We start from the raw sequence: 16,005 nt of genomic DNA, 5'->3' as shown, positions 1-16,005 counted from the left end.
GTGTGTGTGCATGTGTGTGTGTGTAGCTGTTATTGTTGTTTTCCCCCATAGGAAAACTTTAAAAAGAATTAGATTCAATCTTAGGGTGGTTTTGATTTTTTCTTATTTGTTTGTATTTATTTTCTTTTTAAATTAGTAAATGCAGTGGACTTAATGTGAATCAAATAAAAGTATTGAAAGGAAAGTTTTCTGAGGCAAACTGTCATTTAAGTTACTCTATTTATGCAAAACATTTGCAATATGAAAAAACTCTTTAGCATCTTTGGATTCTTTCCTGGGAGTTATATATACTATAAACTCAGATTGGTTTGGAGTTTTGACTCAGTAAGTACCAACATTATTTCATTGGTTCAATTATATCAGAAGACATTATCTTGGTAGAGCTGGCTTTGTGACTCTTATTTTAAAATCTGGGAGTAATTCCAATGCTATTAAATGAGCTCTCAGAAAGATGAAAGAGAGAGAAGGGACATTGCAAGGACCATAAATACATAATAAAAAGTGATGCTGACATCGAATCTTATCTGTCAAGGTGAGAAATAATTTATTACTTAAGGTGTTCTTCTTAAATTATTTTTAGATGTGCCATTTTAAATATTGCTAAAAATCAATTTACAAAGCAGGAAAAAATATAAATCTCAAAACTATGATCACATATCAATTTTGACCAAATATAATGTTATGCATATTGATCACTCATTTATTTGGTCAGACCAAACTCTTAGTGCCATCCTTAAATTTGAGAAATGGTCCACTAGAATATTTATACCTCTCAAAGACAGAGGTTAGTCTTTCTAGTATTTCTATCAACTATAGCATCTAGAAGGCTGCTTAAAACCTAGCAAGCAATCTATGATCAAGAAACATTAGTTTAACTGAATTGATAGCAACAGAGATTCCAAGTAAAAATTTCAAAAACAGGGCTCGAATTGATATTATTTTGTGACAGCATGAGTAGTTTTATGCAAATTTTGATGTGGGTTCCTATATTTCTAGCTTGGATTACTCAGGTTGCATTATACAGCTCTCCTCTGTGATGCCGTTGTACTTTGGATACCTTCCCTCCTGCCTCACACTGCAATTCCATCACCTCTGTTCTTGTCTATTTCACAAGTACAGGCTATACCTTCCTTGATTACGAAGCCTGTGTCTCATTTACATTGTGTTCCCTGTACCTTTTACAGTTATTGCAAAGGAGCAGAAACTCAGTATTTTCTAAATGAATGAATTATGTGTTTTAAAGACAAATTAAAAAGTTAATAGGTCTCTGTGAAGGATGTTGGCTCATTCCGCCAAGTCTTTGGACTTGCTGTATCAACAATCCTGTGTAATAAGATCTGCTAGAAACAACAAACCTAAAATCCTGTGAGATTCAGAAGTGTAATAAGGAAAATTAAAAATTATATAAACTAGTATGCTTCAAGTAAATATGTAGAACAATACCTGTGATGTAGTGGTGGTAGGTGATATGAATATAAACCCACTATATATGCACTTTGTATATGTATGGACATGAATCATGTAATAACTGAGTAACTCCTTCACCCTAATCATATTCATCTACAAAGTGGTCATAATGATGCTTACCTAAGTGTCTGCAGCTAAAAATTATCAAAATAATATTTCAAAGCTATACAAAGAAACATTTAACAAAGTAAAACATATATTTCATGATTCAAAAATGTAAGTACTTACGGATACACCAACTGCCTTAGACTTGCAGTTAATGCAAAAACCAAAAGTATGTCTTGCTCCATAATCTTATGAGCCTTACCTAAAATCAGTAAACAAAAGTTAAACATTAAATGCTGCTTATAAACATCAAAAGCATTCAGAAAAGGAGGATATGAGTGTGGTTTAGAGGATACAGAATAAGATCCATGAAGGAAATAGAGTTTGATTTCAGTAAAAGAAAGTATGAGAGTCAGACACTGTAAAATAAACGGGTGGAGTTCCTCACTGGGGAGAGGGATTGAACTCAGACAATGGCCTGAGAATAGGTATGTTGCATGCTAATGACAAGGGTTGTGGCTATTTAAAATTGTAAGTGATAATGTGTGGCTAGCAGGGGGAGGAGGCAAAGGTGGAGAATTTTGGGAAGTTTAGATACGGTTTAGAATCACAGGGTATTCTCAGATCTGAGGAAACTAATGTACCTTATGGCAGTTGTTCTGGAAATGGTCAGCAAAATCTTTGTGGAGAGGTGAAACAATGTCAGAGAATTGAAATGCTGCTGCAGCCACTTTGTGCTTTAGTACAGGACTTAAATCAATTCCAGTGTGGGTAGGGCTGCAGGAGGGAAAAGAAAGAAGTGTTGAGGTGCACATGTGACTATGTTTCTTCTTTTTTTGTCTTAGAATTTATTTTCACATTGATATTAGAGCTAAATATCAGTTTAGCAGGATAAAGTAGGGAGTAAAGAGTATGAATCCTGAAATCAGATTGCCCAAGTTTGAATTCTGGTCCCGTATATAACTAGCTCTGTTACCCTGGGTAACTTACATAGCCTCTCCAACTTCTGTTTTCCCATGTATGGAATGAACATAATAATTGTACTTTATGTTTTCACACATTTACTTTTGTGACATGATATATACGTGTCACAAATATGAAAGGAGAGCCTCCATACACATAGTGCATGCTCAATTTTGAAACATTTTTAAAAGAGGGACTCAATTTTTCCAAATTACTCCAGTGAAGAATGATTTAATTATTTCCTTGATAATTTAAATTTATTTTTTGTTTTATTTCACTTTCTAACAGCTTGATTATAATTGTCATATAATAAACAGCTTGTATTTAAAATACCCAATTTTGTAATATTTGAAATGTTTATAAACCTTTAAAAACATCACCATAATCAAGATACTGCATATATCGATCAACTCCAACACATTTTTCTTGCCATTTCATAACCCACTCATCCTTCCCTTCATCCTTGCCATCCTTAGACAACCGTTGATCTTCTCCTATCACCCCAGATTAGTTTGCATTTTCTAGAACTTTTTTAATAAAGGGAATTATGTAGTATTTATACTTATCTGATACTATCTTCAAAACATATTATAACTCTTCATGCATGACACAATAAAGTTATAACAATATTTTGGCATTAATCTCTGTGCTCTTTTAGTCAAATATTTTATTTCTACATATATCTAAACACCACAATGTATTTTTTTTGCTTTAAATGATCAGTTATATCTGAAAGAGGATTTAAAAGATTAAAAAATCTTTTATAAGTACCCACATATTTAGCATTTCCATTGTTCTTCATTCTTTTGTACAAATTCATATTTCTATCTGGTATCATTTTCCTTTTGCCTAAAAGAATTCTTTTAAAATTTCTTGTACAGCGGGTCTAATGGTAATAAGTTACATTAGCTTTTGCATGTCTATATTGTCTTTGTTTTTAAAAACTATTTTTGCTTGGTACAGAATTCTAGCTAAGAGATTTTTCTCTTACACTTTAACAATGAGTGTCACTGTTATCTGGCTTGCATTGTTTTTAAAAGAAGTTTGCTGTCATTATTTTCTTTGTTCTTTGTTTATCTTTCTTTTCTGGCTATTTATAGGACTTTCTGTTTATCATTAGTTTAAGCAATTTGGTTATGATGTGCTTGAACAGAATTTTATTCATTTTTCTTGTACTTGGGATTTGTTAAGCTTCTTGGGTCTGAGAGTATATAGTTTTTATTAAATTTGGAAAATTTAAACTTATTTCTTCAAATATATTTTCTGCCTTCTTCTTCAGAAATTACTTATATATATAATTAGCTACTTGCAGTTGTCCCATAGCACACATATGCTCTCTTTATTATTATTATTTATTTTTATAATTATTGGTCTTTGTATTTCATTTGGTATAGTTTCTACTGCTAAGTCCTCAAGTTTACTAATGTTTTTTTCTGTAGTTTCTAATTATTAATCCCATTCAGTGTTTTTCATATTAAATTACAGATTTTTAAATTTCTATAAATTCTTTTTGGATCTTTATTATATTTTGCGTCTATCTCCTTAACTGGCTCATGCTTTTCTCTACCTTCTTTACTGTATCTAATATAGCTATAGTAACTCATTTTTGAGTGAGAAGAGAAAGATATCTGGGCATACTTCGCACTTCTTCAGTGAAATCAATCCATGTGTGAGATTGGCCTTTCCAAGAGTAGTTTTTAGCAATCATGGAAGCCTCTTATCTTGATCTGATCATGTCAGTGGAAGAAATAAAAACTTTATTCTCCTCAAAACAAAAATTGGGGAAAAAAGAGATACAAAGATTAAATAAACAGAAAATGAGCAAAATGTAGGGATAAATAAATATATAAATAATCAGACTCAAAGTGGTACTAAATAATCCATGCAGCCTTAACAATATTCCCATGTTAAATTTGACTCCCTCTAATTTTCCACCCTATTGTCTTCCTTTCCTGTGTCCCAGACACTCCCCTAAAAGAGTAAGTAAGATGGAGCATTTGTTTCCCTTCTTTTAGAGATCAGTCCTATACTAATGTTTATCCAATGTCTGAAAATCACATTTTACATATTTTTCCCAGTTTTTTAAAGATATGGAACAAATAGGTCCTGGTTACTCCAAGATGGCCAGGACTATAATTTATGTTCCTTGACTTTTTACTTTCTTAGTCTTGAGTATTGCCTAAAACAGGATATAAATTTACTATAATTTTCTCAATTAAGCATCCTGAAAACACATTTTCAGTGGAAAATATTGGTTCTGAAACTGTATGACTTGAATTACACTCACAGAATAACCTGATATTCTTCTATTATTTTATAAGATTTCAAATTTTAAAAAAATGAACAGATGATTAATGTAGAAAGCAGAGAAGATAATAAAAATAATCTAACCTCATCTAGAGATGAACTGATGTTTTTCTACTTTGGACCCCCTCAATTACATTCTTATTACAGTCTGGGTCCTGTGACATTGCTAAGGTAACAGACTTCATGTTACCTTAACACCAAACTCAGAAGTCTTACTTTATTCAGTAGGAAAATTAAGTCTTACACTGTGTGGGTGTATTACAAAATATCTCAAATTCATGAAAATTATTAAAAGCAATTAAACTTTTTCCAAAATAAATATTCTACCTAGTTAAGAGAAAAAACAAGGGCTTGTCTCTATTTTTTGTTATATTATTACTACATGCATAGTCCCACAATATTATTCTAAGACTTAACATAGGCTACCAAATGCAAGATATAAGTACTCAATTAATTGTTAAGTTTAGGGAAGACTGAACAGTCATCAATGTGTACTTGTATTTAAATAACATTATAGATGCCTTCTGCCCCAGTAAAGTTACTCCATTACTGAACTTACTGTAATTTAACGTCACAGATATTTTATCTGTGAAATTGGAAATAATGGCTAACTGTGATATTGCTTTGAAAACTGGCATGAGAAAATTGCTTATTTTGATGAATTAAAAACCTTTCCAATTTTATTGTGGCTATGAACATTTTAGAAGAGACTAAAGGGAATACTGCTGAGGAATATATGTCTCCTTCCTATACAGATAGAATTTTTAAACAATTTAGATTAACACATTAACAGCGCTAATTGCTATCTATGGTGCCTTTAGTTGATTTGAGAAAAATTGGAATAGCAGGGTCTTTTAACTCATTTAATCCTCTTCAGTTAACTTTATTCAAATATCACAAAGGAGGGGGAATATGTTTCCACTCTAACAGAAAACAGTAGAAAGTGTATGCTTCGTATGATTAATTAATGCTTATCCCTATAATTATTAGCACTTGATTTTTTTTCTATTACTAACCAGGGAGATAATAATCGTGCCCATTAAACTGTTTTGTTCATTTCTGTGAAGATATCCGATTCATCTATTCTATCAAATTTCAAAGCAGAATATTCTTTTGGCCAGATGTGTCTTGGGCTTGTTACGTCTTTTACTGCTTGCAGGAAAGGAAGAATTGTTCACATCTTGTAGGGATATTATCTGTTACAGGCTCTTGAGCCTCATTAGTACTCACCATAAGAATTGTCATGAACTATAGGAATTAGTGGCCCTCCAAATGGTCAGAAACTTCATCCCTTCACTAACAGTTAGTAATATAATATAGAGCAATGGTAAATGACAGTGAAGTGAAGACCATATTGTACAGACTACTAAGTTTTGCTGGCATCCAGAAATGTTATGAATTACTGTAGTAATAGAAGCCAACGTGGCATATGGTACATGGCATATTTTTAAATGTTACACATTTTAATTTTGGGCAAAAGTTTATTGCAGCGCCTGTTTCTTCATTCCTTTCCTATTTTTTTTTTTCTTTAAAACAAACCTCCTCTTAGTAGCTGAAGAATGTCAGTTAAAAAATGTCAATACAATGTTACATTAATTGGCATCCTTTATAAAAAAATGCCAATTTAGTCACAGAACTGGGGTATACATTAAAGGACTATAAAATTATAGAAGGCCATGAGTGTGCTTGTTATATAAATATATATACCACACACATACACACATACACATAAACATACATGTGGATATGCCAATGTATCGTATACGAGTTCCAAGTGATAGAATAGTGGCTATCATTTCAGCTACCTTTGGATGCATACAAATAATGACAAAACTTAATGACAAACCAAAAGCATTATTTTTTCTCATGATTCCATAGGTCAGCTGGATAGTTTATCTGGTCTATGCCAGCTTGTCTTATATTTATGGATAGCTGGCATCTTGGCTGGAGTAGGATGGCTTAGGATGGTCTCACTAACATGTCTGTTGTTGACAGACTGGTTAATCTAGGGAGTCTGAGCTGCGATGTATCATTTCTGCTCCACACAATCTCCTGTCCTCCAGTAGGCTGCCCTGGACTTCTTCAGATGATGCTATCTGGATCCCAAAGAGCAGCAAGAAAATTCAAGCCCTGGTGCTTAAGATTTCAAGCTTCCGCTTGCATCACATTTGTCAGTGTGCTATTGTCAGGGCAAATCACATGTCTTGATTCAAGGGGTGGAGAAATAGATTCAACCTCTTGATGAGGGAGCTGCCAAATATTGTGACAATTATTGCAATCCACCACAGCTGTGGACCTTGAGAACCTATTCGTTCTTTTATAGATCCATAATGCTAATCCTACTCTCCTTGTGTATGAATACAGATATATCTTGAAAAGAACATATTTTTGTCTGTGTCTGTTTTGGAAAGACATTATTCTTTATTCATTATTCTTAAAACCTTATTCTTCTGTGTTGTCTTGGCATAAGGTTTAGTGTTTGGGGTTTGATTGTCACTTTATAAGTGTTTGTTTGAGTACCTAAATAGGTAAACAAATAAAGACATGTACAAACAGAAATTAATTGCTTCAATTATATGTAATTCAATAAAGGTAGAATATTAAAAATGCTATATATTTCAGACACTTCAGGTCAAAGTTATAAATTTGCATTACTTTCAGAAGAACCAAATAAGCATACGATAGTCTATTTCAGGAGTCAGCAAACATACACTGGCTGCCTGTTTTTGTAAATAAAGATTTATTAAAACACAGCCCCATCCATCCTTTTTTGTATTCTCCATGACTGGTTTTGTACTGCAATGGCAGATCTGACTATTTGGCAACAGAGACCATTGGGCATGCCAATATTCAATATCTGATCTTTTAAGAAAATATTTGCTGACCATTGTACTATCTGAATATTTGAGACCATTAATAGCCCTTTCATTAGTATATTTATTGGCATATCAAAGAAAAGTGTGTGTGTGTGTGTCTATAAAATTTCTAATGACTATATCATGGGTTACTTGCTCTCAGTTATGTATAGATTTCTACTATACATGTCATCTCCATCATAGTCATCATTGTCATCTTCATCATCACCATCATCACCATCATCATCATTGTCAAAATAATTACTATCATCTATCACTGGAACTTTGTTCTCTATGCACAAAGCACTGTGCTAAGAGTTTTATATACATGTTATAAAATTCAGTGACAACAATAACTCCATGGGTTAGGTATTTTAAAAACACAATTTTACAGTCATTAAATAGTATAGCTTAGAATCTATATCAGTTTTATAAGTATCTAAATCTGTGCTCTCAGTCTTAATTCTATACTGGTAACAAGTAGTACATGGAAAATAACAAGTGAAGAAAAACCTTCATTAAATGATTTCCTCCAAAAGGGATCAAGACCAGATGAACAAGTGACAGGCAGTGCACTAGCAGCTTTTATTATGTGAAAGATATTCTCTTTAATTGAGTGGAGAGTTCTGAAAGAAATACAGAAAACTGATAGGAGAGGAAGTGGATGAGGTTATTTACCTACATCAGATCAAGACTCACAGTCAATAGGATGAGAGGTGTTACATCCTTACAACCCACCAAAACATTGTGATCAATTGTGTCGACCTCGAGTATTGAGTGCCCAACTCACAATGTTGACACATGTGTTCCCTGTGCCTTTCCTGAGTCTCTTGATATTTTGAGTGAGGAGAGAAAGATATCTGGGTATACTTCGCACTTGTTCAATGAAATCAGTTCATGTGCGAGATTGGCCTTTCCAAGAGTAGTTTTTAGCAATCATGGAAGCCTCCTATCTTGATCTGATCATGTCAGTGGAAGAAATAAAAACTTTATTCTCCTCAAAACAAAAATTGGGGAAAAAAGAGATGCAAAGATTAAATAAATAGAAAATGAGCAAAATGTAGGGATAAATAAATATATAAATAATCAGAGTGTCAAAGTGGTATTAAATAATCCATGCAGCCTTACAATATTCCCATGTTAAATTTATAGCTTCTTAGACATGAGAGTAGAATAGTTGACAATACATAAAAGTGAGATGTTTATGCAGGTAGAGTTTTCCCTTTAGCATAATCTTTTTAATAAAATAAAATGAAACAAGAATTTTTTAATAATTGGTCCAATTGTAGCTTTGGGTAATAAATTATCATACGACATACCCTAGCCATGGTGTATCTAGTTGTTAATTGAAAATCATGGGTTTTTTAATATGGATATATGACACGCAAACTTAACCTTTCCTTACCTTGCTTGATATGACTTTTTTTTTTTTTTTACAATATATATCCATTGAATCAAGCAAAGTAAAAGTGTGAAAAAATCAACAGTTTAAATATGTTAGATGACCATATTATCTGTTTATTTCATTTTTAATATTACAAGCACATCAGTAAATAAATAATTGACATTATTTAATGTATTTAATGTTTATTAGGTGCCAAGCATTGTGCTAAATGTTTTAAGTGCATTCACTCATTAAACTACAAAACAATTTTATGAAAAATAGTACTATTCCTGTTTTATAGTAGGAAATAAATGCTTAGAGAAATGACTTACCCAAGTTCAAACAGCTATTGGAGATAAGGAAATTAGCTGAGATCTTTTTTAGTCCAAATTTACTCCAAGATGTATATTTAACATCTTTGATTTTAAAAGGCTATTGTTTCATTTCATTCTAAAACCCCTCCTTAGGTATAGAGATATTACTTCTGTAACACCAGACATGAGCATCATCATACTTGGCTCTCAGTTGTTCTCTCTTTGTATTTTCTGTTCTCCAGCTATTTGGCAAACTCAGTGCCTTTTGATTTCTTATTTCCTTTGTTCTCGTGAATTCTCCATAAACACTACCTAACCTAAAAATTTAGCGTATAGTTCTGGACATACAATTGGTGTTCAATTAATATTTTTTAATTAAATGAAAAGAGAAGACATTGTTAGATTACTATACAATATTTTTTTCAATTCAAAGGCAATGAATTGGCTTAACCAATACATAACCGATCTTTTTATAGTTCATAAGTGTGCTGGTTGGGTATTGACATGCATGTGTGAGATGTGCCTCCCTCAAACTTTGTTATGACGCTGGCATATTACCCATATGTGATGTGATAAATAAATACATAAATTTACACATAGCCTTCATCCCCATTTATTTACTTTTGCTAAATTTACCTCGCCCCACACCCATGCATTATTTGGCCCAACTACCCCACCTCTGTTCACCTCTCTCAATCTTAGTTATTCTGTCATTGTTACAGTCAGCTTAAAGCATAAGATTTACTTAATTTCTCCCTTAAGTTGAATCAAATCATCTGAAATTTAGAAAATCAATTGGTCCAAATTTCCATTAGTTTTTCTGTCATATCTGAAATCTGATTGCTTTCTGTTTTCCCATCCATGTTCCTCTCTCAAAACCAAGACATGGTGAAGCTTGATTTTGTAATTGCTGTTTCTGTATTCATTGTTAGGAGTTTCTACCTTTCCAGCAGGTTGCTTTTGTGCACACACTGGGAATGTGTCACATTACAAGAACATCCTCCTATACTTTGTAACCTGAAGTGATTGAGCTTCTGGCACCATTTCCCGGGCTTTGCTAGAGAATGATATTGTTTATTATGTTCAGATAACAAAAATTGCCACATACCCTGTTGCTAACAGCTATTCTATGAATGGAGCAAAGTGAGTAGGAGGAAATGGCAATTCTTGTAAAATCAAGCTTTTTTTCCAATCCAGGAACAAATTGCACTTGGTTTAAGAGGCCTCACAAGAGCCAAAAGAAGCACTTGTGTACTGTCATTTCTATACTTGAACTGTAGGACTAAACTTAAATTTATATAGCTAGCATACCCTAAAAAGCTTCTGTGTATAACACAAGTCATGTAACTTACAGAACAACTGTCAAGATGAGAAGTTTGTTTCAGTTTTGCCAATTTATAAAAGTTAGCACATGAAGCTAAGATCTGCTACCAAGGTCAAGAGCTGGATTTAAATTTTCCCTGAATCACTTACCTGAAAATAGTTAAATTTAAGGGAGGTGGATTGATGATTAGTGTGTCAGGACAATGGAAAGAGGTTCATAGAGCAGTAGTAGCTGCTCTGAAACACAGTCTTTTTTTCATATGTGTTATAATAAATGGCGAAAATAATAATATGTATTTATCATAGGTCCAGATAATGTAAAATTTCAGGATATGTTGTATGTTGTAAATCTAGATAGCTTGGAAGGTTTAGTTATGCTACATACCTCTATGTACACCTATTAGCAGCCTGATGTCCTGTCACTGCCTCATCATCTGCCAGTTTAGCATACGACATATTAGCACTGCTTAATTAAGTCTATGTTTCAATTATACTCATTTGTGGCTTGTGCCATTGCACAATTGAAAAGTTGCCTTAAATTTATTTTGATAACACTGTCTGAGACACAATAATTGGTATTAATACACTTTAATATATTGCTTTATCAAGCATACACTTTAGCTATCATTTCAGGAAAACTCACAACTAGAAATTAGAAGATTACAACTGACATCGTATTTGATAGTCAAGGCTGATTCCAACTATAAAATAAAAAATTGACTTATTTCTGAGAACTTATTAAATGTTTTGTTTTACCAGTATGTTGTTTAATACAAGGGGGCAAATAATCTGAGAATTAGTGACATTACCTATCACTGTATTGGTTTGTTATTTTGAAATATTACTAAGGGTTCATGGAATTGAATTTTTCTAGCATTCCAACACATACTAGTATTTTTCTCTTATACAAACGAAGTTTACCAAATCGTATAGAAATTATTCTCTCCCAAATCTCTCAAGTCTAACTAGATATGAAGACACTTCTCATAGGCTAATAGCATTTATTGAGTTTTGTATTATAAGATAATACAGCAACAACTTTAACAATATTCATAAAAAATAAAGCAACTGGCATTTCAGAGGGTTACTATGTGCCAGATAATATACTAGGTGTTATATAAAAATATTTTGAATCCTCAAACCCTCCCAGAAAATTTAGAACTATTATCTTCATTTTATTTATATAGGGTTTGAAGAGCAAAGAATTGGATTAATTTGCCCAAAGTTATGTAGCTGCTATATTCAAACACAATCTTTCTGACTCCAAATCTAACCTCCTTATATTATAAACATTCATTGAGACCCTCCCATATGCAAGACAGTTTTAAATACTACAGGAATCAAATATTCCTTCAAATATTTACAAGGTAGAAAAAATTATTTAAAAAAGAACAAAAAACTAGATTCCAGGAAAGAACATAATACTATTCAAAAGAGAACTACAATGAATTAACTCTGAGATTGCAAAGAAACAGAATGCGCTGTCCTTGTTCTCAAAAGGCCTCTCGTAAAAGCATGGCTCTAGGATTACTGCCCCCCCAACCACCATCTGCTCTCCCCCCAAAATCAAAGTTTCTTTATCTGTTTAAGATCCAGACTCATCTAGGAGAACAATGCTTTTTTCTTTACCTCTCTGTAATGTGACCACATCTGAATAGACTCTTTAAGAAGATAATGAACAGTCTCTCGGACTAATTCAAATTCCAAAGAGATTAATTTACCAGTTAATCTTTACTCTTCATCCATTTATCCTCCTTAGTAATCCTAATCCTTTATTGCCCCTCAACAGAATTCCTCTTCCCCACCCTCCCATAATCTATTTTACCTGCAATATATACAAGGTTCTAAACCCCCCTGGGGAGTTGGGTCTTCATTCTGAAGCCTCTGTGTATACACATTAAATAAATGTGCATCTCTTTTCTCCTATTAACCAATCTGTCTCATGTCAGTGATTTTCCAGCAATCCTTAGGGGGGCCAAGGGGCCCTTGCTCCCTATGATTCGGCACTGTGAGCAGGTTCACCAAAGCTGATCTGTTTTGGAAATCTGCAGTGAAGAGAACCCAGGAACCTGATCTGCCAGCAAAAAGGGTATTTCTTACCAACCAGGCTCCTAGCTTCTCTCTCTGTACAGTCTAGTATTCAGCTGAGTACTGATAAGTGCAAGCATCTGAAGAAACCACCTGAAGTGAGGGGAAGAACCTACAAAGAGGACTAGAAATAAAAGGCCCAGGAATAGAACCTGTTTCCACCAGATGGACTAGAAAAGTTCGAGATTCATTGGGAATTGAATAGAGTACAGAGCGAATTCCTTTCTCAGAAGTCACAAAAGAAAGACGTCGCTAGAGTTTAGAACTGTGCAATATAGCTTTCTGTGATAGTAGATTTTGTTTAACATTTGTGCTGTCCTATAGGGTTGACACTAGTCATATGTGACTTTTGAGCACTATAAATGTATTTAGTTGGACTGAGAAACCATCTTTTTATATTTCTAAATTAAGTTACTATTCATTAATAGATACATTAAAAATTTTATATCAATATATTTAATACACTTTATTTTAATAAACATTTTATTTTATAATAGTTTCAGATTCATAAAAAAGTTACAAAGATAATACAGTTTCTATATACACCATAGCCAGTTTCCCCTACTACTAACATCTTATCATATGATGTTACTTTTGTCACAACTGTTAACATTGATACATTGTTATTATCATTATTAAGTTGATATTTCATTCAGATCCTTTGGTGTTTACCTAATGTCCTTTTTCTGTTTAAGAATCCCATCAAGGATACCACATTACATTTAGTCATTATGTCACGCTCCTCTTGGCTATCACATTTTCTCAGATTTTCCTTGTTTTTGATGACCTTAACAGTTTTGAGGAGTACTGGACAGGAATTTTATAGAATTTTCTAGAATTTTTGGTTGCCTGATATTTTTCTATGGTTAGACAGGTACTATATGTGTTTGGAAAGATGACCACAAAGGAAAAGTAAAATTCTCATTACATCATATCAAGGGTACATTCCATCATGATGACTTACTGTTGGTTGAAATAATGTTAGTCTGGTTGATCACTGTAATACTGTAGAGATCTATTCTTTATGCACAAAAATTACCTAGCCAGTCCACCTCTACAGACAAATTCTTTTGTCAATAATAATGGCGGTACTCTTGTCTATATTGGCATGATCTATTACCTGGAGCTGAATTCTACTGAATCTACTTTAATGGATTTTCTTAATCATATGACACAACTTCTCAGAGAAAATATGGACAATGAGCTTAGTCATTGAGTCTGAAAATTCAGATAAAACAGAAAAACTTGATACTATTCCTATCAAAGTATTCTCATTAAAGAATGTTTAATCACTATTTGTATTAGATTGTTACTTTCACCATGTGTGTTTTCAAACACTTGTCTTTCTTATAGTCACAGATTTGCTACTCAAGCGCTTAATATGCATACTTTAATCAGGCAAAAGTGATGATATTTGGCTTGAGCAGGGGAACCCACAAAGGAGAAAACAGGCATTACCCTTATTTACTACCTTAGAGAGGATCTTAGAGAAACATCAGACTATATTTGATATCTGATGAAAATACCTAAGAAATACTATTTATCCCATATCAAATCTTGAATTTAAGAAGCTTAAAAACTCTTGTTTCATTGTTAATGGATGAAAATAAAGGAATTATACTTTATGTGTATGCTTTGAGTGCCAGGGATAAAAGAGATAGACCTGAATAAAAACAAGGAAAAATATATAATTCACCAGTTGTCCCCTAATATTATTATCTCAACATACATCATATCCTAAACACTGGGAAGTGTATTGGGTAAGAAGAATAGTTATAGGTTGATTAAAGGATATGAATTTACAGCCAGATAGGCAGACTAAGTTCTAGTGTTCTATAGCACTGTAGGGTGACTATAATTAACAACAATTTATTGTACATTTTCAAATAGCTAGAAGAGCAGATTTTGTATGTTCTGAACACAAAGAAATAATAAATGTTTGAAATGATAAATATGCTAATTTTCCTGATTTGATCATTACATATTGTATATGTGGACCAAAATATTGCACTGTATTCCATAAATGTGTACAATTATCATGTGTCAGTTAAAACTAAAAAGAAAAGCAAGAAAGAAAGTAAAATAGTCTAAAAATATTTCCAGTTTTCTTTTGCCTCTTTTTGTATGTTATAGATTGGTGTTAGTATGTAGGAAACAGGGAAAAGAGATAGAAAGTATTAATATGATCAGAACTGAGCAAGACAATTTGACACTAGAGAAAGCTTCAAGCAGCAGTACCACCTGGGCAGTTAGTAAAGCATGGCTACATTGGCACTGTTTCTCTGAGAAGGGCCACCAACAAGCGACAGCTTGACTTAGGAAATCAGACGGTCAGTGAACTGCCTATAATTAAACCAAAGCAACTTTTTAAGTATTCTATTCTCAGGCATGATTTTTTAAAACACCTATATTTTCTGCTTAAACCATCAAGATTTTGGCTGAATTTAGTTAGTGACTATTTTGCCAGAATTTCCTCCCACACTCCATGCTTCTCCTCAGAGGGGAATAGTATTTTCTTGGTATTTATGGTTCTTCTTTGGCATAAACCTCCCTATCCTGAATACAGTGAAGCTATTTGAAGTAAAAATAAGTATGGCTAATTCTCTCTTATTAGGAAAAGACTTAACTCTCTTTCCAATTATCTCCTCCCTGAAAAATCACTCACTGTGGTAAATACATCTCATTTTATGAATTATTCATAATATCAAAGAGGCCTCAGACGCAGAAGCTGTTCTATGACAATAGATTTTTTTTAAAGGCAGCTATAATTGTTCCCACTCTTTCTAGGGGTGCTATAAGATAAAACTAACTTTAAATTTAACAAACATTTAGGTCACTCCTTTTTTTCAGGTACTGTGGAGCTACAAAACAAAAACAAAGGCCGGGTGCGGTGGCTCACACCTGTAATCCTAGCACTCTGGAAGGCCGAGGCAGGTGGATCGCTCGAGGTCAGGAGGTCGAGACCAGCCTAAGCAAGAGCGAGACCCTGTCTCTACTAAAAATAGAAAGAAATTATCTGGCCAACTAAAATATATATAGAAAAAATTAGCGGGGCATGGTGGCACATGCCTGTAGTCCCAGCTACTCGGGAGGCTGAGGCAGTAGGATCTCTTAAGCCCAGGAGTTTGAAGTTGCTGTGAGCTAGGCTGACACCATGGCACTCACTCTACCCTGGGCAACAAAGCAAAACTCTGTCTCAAAAAATAAAAAAATAAAAAATAAACAAAAGAGCATGAGAGAGAGAAAGCAGTGGGGAGGG

At 33.3% G+C, this 16,005-nt stretch overlaps 1 long non-coding RNA gene and 1 other non-coding gene across 2 annotated transcripts in view; both read left to right on the top strand.

Annotated features, from left to right (window-relative positions):
* The window catches only part of LOC138400170 (uncharacterized), a 303,061-nt gene that overhangs the window by 151,635 nt on the left and 135,421 nt on the right, over positions 1-16,005 (top strand). The gene's annotated exons all lie outside the window — the stretch shown is intronic.
* On the top strand, positions 9,800-9,903 carry LOC138400476 (small nucleolar RNA U13). Its single transcript, XR_011236354.1, has one exon. It is a non-coding gene; the product is annotated as a small nucleolar RNA U13 (small nucleolar RNA).

This window comes from Eulemur rufifrons, chromosome 19, assembly GCF_041146395.1.
Source record: "Eulemur rufifrons isolate Redbay chromosome 19, OSU_ERuf_1, whole genome shotgun sequence".
Taxonomy (NCBI): Eukaryota; Metazoa; Chordata; class Mammalia; order Primates; family Lemuridae; genus Eulemur; species Eulemur rufifrons.
This window is presented reverse-complemented; position numbering and strand designations above follow the sequence as displayed.